We start from the raw sequence: 8485 nt of genomic DNA, 5'->3' as shown, positions 1-8485 counted from the left end.
ATTCAGCCATAGAAAGGTGAAGTGTTTACATCTTTTGTGTTAACTTGGATATAGTTGTAGAACATTTACTTTAGTAAAATATCACAAGAATGGAAAATCAAGCATCCAGTGTATTCAATTCTAATATGAAGCCAGTAGAGGAATACACACTCACACAATAAAAACGAATACACATCTTCAAATAGAACTAATACATAACCACAGAAGAGAAATACCCACACAAAAATCTCAATTTAATCTCAATTTAGGGGAGGAGGAGGTAGGAATGGGGGAAAGGGAGATTAGTGTGCTCTCACCTAGTTGACACAATGTAATGTTGTATGGCATACCTTGGTGAGGGGCACAACTACAACAGGAACCTTACCTAACAAACACAAACATTGTAACCTAATCATTTGTACCCTCATATTAATCTGAAATTTTAAAAAAGTTGTCAGTGTATAGATGTGTAAGTGACTTTTCCATCTTGATGTTTTTGATCTACAACCTTACTGGGTGGGCTTACTGTAACTTTTTCTTTGTAATTGCTATAAAATATAAAAAAATATATAAAATATATATAAAAATAAAAGTTTTAAACTTCTGTATAATTGTAGATAGCACAAGCAGTTTTTAAAAAATCAGGAAAAAGTATGATGTTTATGATAAACAGTTAATATTCTTTTTTTGCAGTTTTTGGCTGGGGTTGGGTTTGAACCGGCCACCTCCGGCATATGGAGCTGGTGCCCTATTCCTTTGAGCCACAGGCGCCGCCCCAACAGTTAATATTCTTAATATGTAAAAAATATTTAAGGAACTCTTGGAAATAGTAAGGCAAATACCAAAAGAGAAAATAACATGAACAGAAACCTTTATAAAATAGGAAATATAAACCACCAGTAAACATGACCTAAAAAGGTTCAGTATACCAATAATCAAAAGAAATGCAAATAAAATACATAATAATAATACTTCATAATACTTATCTATCCAACCAACAACGATTATAAAGAATGATAATACCAACTATACACACTACTCATGATTTTAATTTGGTATAACCTTTCTCAAAAGCAATTTGTATCTTTTTTTTTTTGAGACAGAGTCTCACTATGTCAACCTCGGGAGAGTGCCATGACGTCACAGCTCACAGCAACCTCAAATTCCTGGGCTTAAGCAATTCTCTTGCCTCAGCCTCCCGAGCAGCTGGGACTACCGGCACCTGCCACAATGCCCGGCTATTTTTTGGTTGCAGTTGTCATTGTTGTTCAGCTAGCCGGGGCCAGGCTGGAATCTGCCAGTCTTGGTATATGTGGCCAGTGCCCCACCCACTGAGCCACGCCATCCTGAAAAGCAATTTGTAAATGCATCATGTATACATGTATATGTATATTTGAATGATGGGATTGTGGGGGGTTTTGGTTTTGTTCATCTTAATTTTCCTAAAATGAACATGGATTATTTTTCTTCAAGTCCAGTAAGACTTTTGTCTCCCAAAATCAGAAAGGATACTTTTATTAATGTAGACAAAGATAACTTTTTTTTTTTTTGAGACAGAGTCTCACTATGTCACCCTGGGTAGAGTGCTGTGGTGTCACAGCTCACAGCAACTTCCAGCTCTTGGGCTTAAGCGATTCTCTTGCTTCAGCCTCCCAAGTAGCTGGGACTACAGGTGCCCACCACAATGCCTGGCTATTTTTTGTTGCAGTTTGGCTAGGGCCGGGTTTGAACCCACCACCCTCGGTATGTGGGGCCAGTGCCCTACTCACTGAGCCACAGGTGCCGCCCACAAAGATAACTTTTTTTAAACAATTTTATCAGCTTGATTAAAAGTATTACAATCGCCTAGATTTTTTACATATTAATCCAGTCTCATCAAGTACAGTTGATTTTTTAAATCTAATTGCAGTTTTTTATATTTATTTCTAATAAGTTATACCACGACTGTGTCCCCAATTCAAATCCCCATTGCCATCTCTTGAAATAAATAATTTGGCTTTACACTACCTACAGACAGGTTCAGGACCAACTTTGGGCTCATGGGAGCCTTTAGTGAGAATGTTGAACAAGTTAAGACTCAGATGAGAGCCTAATGGCTTGCCCCTCTGAGCCTTACTTGGTCATCCAGAGTCATTACCAATAGACCTTAAATTTGGAAAGTTGTGAATATACCTTAAAGGATTCACATTATCCCACATTTCATCATCTTAGCCAAAAAAGTCCAGTGAGAAACTGTCAAATTCTTCACCTGAAATGAAGAGGCACTGTGTCTGTGGAACTCCCTTGATTTAGGTCACCCTAATAATTCTATCTCTAAAAGAGGAAATTAAGGTAAAATACACAGTACAATTCCTGATAGTATTGGTTCTAAATAAATAAATGTCGCTTAACTGGATTGTTTACATTGCTTATCTTTACAACTTCTAGAAGACATACTCATTCACTCCGGACTTATCTGTTACATTCTTTCCTGCATATCACTGACATGCTAATTAATCCTTAATATTGTTTTTCATCATTACTCTTTTGCTTTAAAAATGTTCAGTTTCAGCAGGCGCCTGTGGCTCAAAGGAGTAGGGCGCTGGCCCCATATGCCGGAGGTAGTGGATTCAAACCTACCCCCGGGCAAAAACTGCAAAAAAAAAAAAAAAAGTTCAGTTTCCCCTTTACATAACTTCAACCTTTTAGCTTCAGTGTCCTTAACATTAGAGTATTAATAAATGTTTAACGTTATTGTATCGATATTCTTATGTTTAACAAATATTTTATATACATATATAGCATTTCTTAGAGAATAACATATAGAGTACCTACAGAACAAGACAGCCTATTCTATATCTCCACATGGCAGATGCTGCAATATTTACTGTCTTGCTGATTTTACATTAAATGCCTGGAAGCTATTAAATAAGTATGTCTTCCTTTCTCATGAAGATACTTTGCTGTGAGAAAAACTGCATAACTAGTTTTTTGATTCCTGTATGATTATATTGGGCAATACCAAATTGGATGTCTATGTATATATTTCAATGAAATGTAATAGAATGCCTTTTTATGCAATTATCTGTTAGATGTTACATAGTACTAAGAAGAAATGACAAGCAGAATTTTTCAGTAACCACATCAGTTAGCAATGATTTGGTTAACTCAGTTCTCATCTCATCCAGCCAAACAAGAAAAAGTCTTGATATTTTTCAAGAGTATTTATAGAAATCTCTGGGATTGGCTTGGCGCCTGTGGCTCCACCGGCTAAGGCGCTGGCCACATATACCTGAGCTGGTGGGTTCGAATTCAGCCCAGGCCCACCAAACAACAATGACGGCTGCAACCAAAAAATAGCCGGGCACTGTGGGATTTAATTAGATTTAAGACTATCTGCACAGAAATTTTATTACCAAGTACTTACAATTTGAACATATTAAACCTTTGAAACAGGGTGGCACCTGTGGCTCAAGAAGTGGGGTGCCGGCCCCATATACGGGAGGTGGTGGGTTCAAACCTGGCCCTGGCCAAAAACTGAAAAAAATTAAAAAATAAAAATAAAATAAATCTTTGAAACAAAGTTTCTTTGTGTGATCAGCAGAAAAATGGCTGGTATCTGAGCTTTACATTTTATTATTTTTTTTGAGACAGAGTCTCACTATGTCGCCCTGGGTAGAATGCCCATGGTGTCACAGATCACAGCAACCTCAAACTCTTGGGCTTAAGCGATTCTCTTGCCTCAACCTCCCAAGTAGCTGGGACTTCAGGTGCTCACCACAAACCTATTTTTTTTTTTTTTTTAGTAATTGTCATTGTTGTTTGGCAGGCCTGGGCCAGGTTCAAATCCGCCAGCCCTGGTATATGTGGCTGGCACCCTAACCGCTGAACTATAGGCGCTGAGCCTTTTTTTGTTGTTGTTGTTGTTGTTGTTTTTGTTTTTATTTTCAGGATAACAAAGAAAGATTTTATTTAGGAAGAACAAAAAGAAAGTTTAGAATACTTTCAAAGAGAGAAGTGAATACCTCTCATAGAGGAGAAAAGGTGAGAGAGACTGAGAAACTAGATTTACATTTTTAGACAAGCTTTATCATCTAAAACTTTGGTTGCCATTTTAAGGATATTTATTTAATGGTTAAAAATATACCAGATTGACTGTTCCCAGTGGCTCACCCCTATAAATCCCAATACTTTGGGAGGCCAAAGTAGGAGCATCACTAGAGGACAGGAGTTTGAGACCAGCTTAGGCAACATAGTGAGACCCCCATGTCTACAAAAAATAGAAAATTAGCTGGGCATAGTTGTGTGAGCCTATACTCCCAGCTACCTTGGAGGCTGAGGCAGGATTACTTGAACCCAGGAATTGTAGGTTATATGGAGCTATGATCAGGCCACTAAACTTCAGCCTGGGCAAATTTGTCTCTTAAAAAAAAGTGCCAAATAACTAAAAAAAAGAAAAGAAAGGAAAAAGAAAACTATGCCATACATCAGTGCAAGATAGCATTCCGTGCTTTATAGCTGTGTGAATACAAATTTTAACAAATAAGTTTAAAAGTGTTGGAAAGAATATACATCCTCCAAAATTAATTTGAAGGGGGTCGGGTGAGGTGGCTCACACCTGTAATCCCAGCACTCTGGGAGGCCAAGGCAGGTGAAATGCCACCAACCTGAACAAAAGTAAGACCCTATTTCTAAAAAATAGCTGGACATTGTGGCAGGAGCCTGTGGTCCCAGCTACTTGGTAAGCTGAGGCAAGAAAATCACTTGAGCCCGAGAGTTTGAGGTTGTTGTGAGCTATGACACTACAGCACTCAATCTTAGGGCAACTGAATGCTGTCTCAAAAAAAAAAAAAAAGAAAAATTAATTTGTAAAAAATATATATATTGGGGCGGCGCCTGTGGCTCAGTGAGCGGGGCGCAGGCCCCATGTGCCGAGGGTGGCGGGTTCAAACCCAGCCCCGGCTAAACTGCAACAAAAAATAGCCGGGCGTTGTGGCGGGTGCCTGTGGTCCCAGCTGCTTGGGAGGCTGAGGCAAGAGAATCCCGTAAGCCCAAGAGTTAGAGATTGCTGTGAGCCGTGTGATGCCACGGCACTCTACCCGAGGGCAATAGTGAGAATCTGCCTCTACAAAAAAAAAAAAAAAAAAATATATATATATATATATATATATATTATTTTCAGGGCAAAAGAACCAACCAATCATGTATTTCCTAATATTTGAATATTTTCCTGTAAGATGTAGAAAAGACAGATAGGAAGGAAAATGATAACTACAGCATGCATATGAATTTCAGCAAGATAAGCAAGATTATCATCAATCATACAGCCCCAAATTCTCATTCCTTTTAATTGAAAAGCATGTTTTTTCTTTATTATGGCAATTACAGACATACAATGTGGAAAATGGTATAATGAATACACAAATCAACATTAATTAGAAGTAACAATAGCCTCCACTTTATTTTTTCATATTTTTCTTATGCTAAAGAATTTTATCTTATTTACTTTTGTTTTTCTGTCTTTTTTTTTTTTTTCTCGAGACAGAGTTTGAAGCTGGGTAGAGTGGAATTATAGCTCACAGAAACCTTTCATTCTTGGGCTTAAGTGAGCCTCTTGCCTCAGTTTTTCTATTTTTAGTAGAGATGGGGTCTTGCTGTTGCTCAGGCTGGTCTCCCACGTAAGCTCAGGCAATCCACTCCCAGAGTGCTAGGATTACAGGCGGGCCACCTTGCCTGGCCTTTTTGTTTTTCTTTTTGAGACAGGGTCTTACTCTGTTGCACTAGCATCAGCCTCACTCACAGCAACTTCAAATTCCTGAGGTCAAGTGATCCTCCTGCCTCAGCCTCTCAAGTAACTGAAACTACAGGCAACAAGCCACCACACCCAGCTAATTTTGCTATTTTTTTTTTTTGATACATTGTCTCAAGCTGTTGCCCTGGGTAGAATGCTCACAGCAACCTCTAACTCGGGCTCAAGTGATCCTCTTGTCTCAGTTTTTCTATTTTTAGTGAGATGGGGTCTCACTTTTTGCTGAGGCTGGTCTCCAACTCATGAGCTCAAACAATCCCCCCATTTTGGCCTCCCAGAGTGCTAGGATTACAAGTGTGAACCACCATGCCCAGACCTTTTTTTTTTTTTTTTTTAATTGAGACAGTCTTAATTTGTCACCCTCAGTAGAATGCTGTGGCATCATACCTCACAGTTACCTCCAACTCTTGGGCTCAAGCGATCCTCTTGCCTCAGCCTCCCTAGTATCTGGGACTACAGGTGCTCACCACAATGTCTGGCTATTTTTTTTTATGTAGCAGGCCTGGGTTGGGTTTGAACTCACCAGCCCCGGAGTCATGTGGCCAGTGCCCTAATCACAGAGCACAGGCGTCCAGCCTAATTTTTCTATTTTTTTTGTAGAGGTGGGGTCTTGCTATGTTCCTTAGGCTGGTCTCAAACTCCTGGCCCCAAGTGAACCTACCACGTCGGCCTCCCAGAATGCTAGGATTACAGGCATGATCCACTATACCCATCCTCCCTTCCTTATAAAATACAAAAAATTAAAAATATTTTCCATTAAACCATAAGAGGGTGGACATTATAAACCTAAAATTATTCACAATATAGCTCTTTGTATAAGTGTAGGAATGGGATAGACAATGCATCTAGAAAGGCATCTGTTTTTGAAGAATATAAGTTCATTTCTTTAGTTCCTACTAAAATTGGCTTTACACACCCCCCCCAAGAAAATGGTGAATTTCAGAGCTAAATCATTTCACAAAAATTGAGTTTTTAAAATTAGCTAACTTTGTTCATAGTTAAGTTTTAAATTGTGTTGAAGATTTTATAAAATTTCAAGCTTCAAAATTGATTAAGTGGGTTGTTTTTATTACTAACAATTATACTAACCTTCATTTAATAATGTCAATTGCAAAGAATTTGAAATGCATTCAAATGCATCCAGTTCATTTCTAATTATGCATTAATACATTAGAACATGTATGTGGTATGCTAATTATTAACTGGTATGTACTATGTGTGGTGATAAAAAAAAGAAAAAAATTATTAACTGACCTATAGTATGTATGATTTCCATACCTTGTTAATTTTTTATAATAATCTGTTCTTGTCAGTTGCAAGATGCTATAATACTGCAAACAGAGTTTATACTTTGACAAAATCACTACCTAAATACTATGCTGCTTAGTAATAATTCTTAGTTGTGCCATGTGCAGGGGATCACACCTGTAATCCCAGCACTTGGGAGGCCGAGGTGCGTGGGTTGCCTGAGCTCACAGGTTCAAGACCAGCCTGAGCTATAATGAGACGCCGCCTCTAAAAACTAGCCGTGTGTTGTGGCGGGTGCCTGTAGTCCCAGCTACTTGGGAGCCTGAGGCAAGAGGATCACTTGAACCCAAGAGTTGGAAGTTGCTGAGCTATGACATCATAGCACTCTACCAAGGGTGATCACGTGAGGCTCTTTCTCAAAAAAAAAAAAAAAAAAAAAGTCTTAGTTGTGTAGCACAAGGTTGATAAAAATAAGAATATTCTTGGCCACTGATGGCATCTTCCACGAAATGGAACGTAGAAGAGGTTAACAGCAGAAAAACTGATTCATGATTTTGTATAAAAAAAAAAATATATGTAGTCTCTTGGAAAGAAAGGAGCATAACAGAATAATCTTGATATGTTAAAATGGCAGGGGACACTGAATTTAACTACACTTAAAATACATCAGTAGGATTTCTTCCTTCCTCCTCCACAGGAATTAACAATATATTTCTCTCAGATTTTTGTTAACTACTTCTATTATCTAAATGTCTACCCATATGACTAAGTGAATGACTCATATCACTGAAATATTTCATAGGGTTTTATGATATTTCAGGGGAAAAAAATCTCATTTTACCTTCCAGCAGAAACATCTTTGGCAATTGTAATTAAAATACAAGAAAATAAGAGTTTCATTAGTGAAATGGCTTAAGACAAGAGATTTTTGTTGCAACTTTAATAAAAGTATATTATGAAACTGTTTTTGATTTTTTAAAAAAGTCTGGCTTCTATTCATTGCCTATTTTGTAAAGAATTTTAGAGAGATTTAAACCACTTAAAGATAAATCATAAAGGAGACATTTATGGATATTTGCAAAGATACAGAACCAGAAAGGTTAGTCCTCAAAAAACACTGAGTCAGGCAAGGCACGGTGGCTCACACCTGTAATCCTAGCACCCTGGGAGGCTGAGATGGGTGGATTGCCTGAGCTCAGGAATTTGAGACCAACCTGAACAAGAGCGACACTCCATCTTTACTAAAAATAGAAAAACTAGTCTGGTGTTGTGACAGGCACCTGTAGTTACATCTACTTGGAAGGCTGAGGCAAGAAGATCACTCAAGCCTAAAAGTTTGGTGAGACTCTATCTCAAAAACAAAACAAAACAAAAAAACAATGAGTCACCACACCATGCCAGGTAAGGTCAGATGTGTTGGAGGCTGACTCCACAGTCTCTGAACAGTGCATTCACATAGAACCCCACTGC

This window comes from Nycticebus coucang, chromosome 7 (assembly GCF_027406575.1).
Source record: "Nycticebus coucang isolate mNycCou1 chromosome 7, mNycCou1.pri, whole genome shotgun sequence".
Lineage (NCBI taxonomy): Eukaryota > Metazoa > Chordata > Mammalia > Primates > Lorisidae > Nycticebus > Nycticebus coucang.
This window is presented reverse-complemented; position numbering follows the sequence as displayed.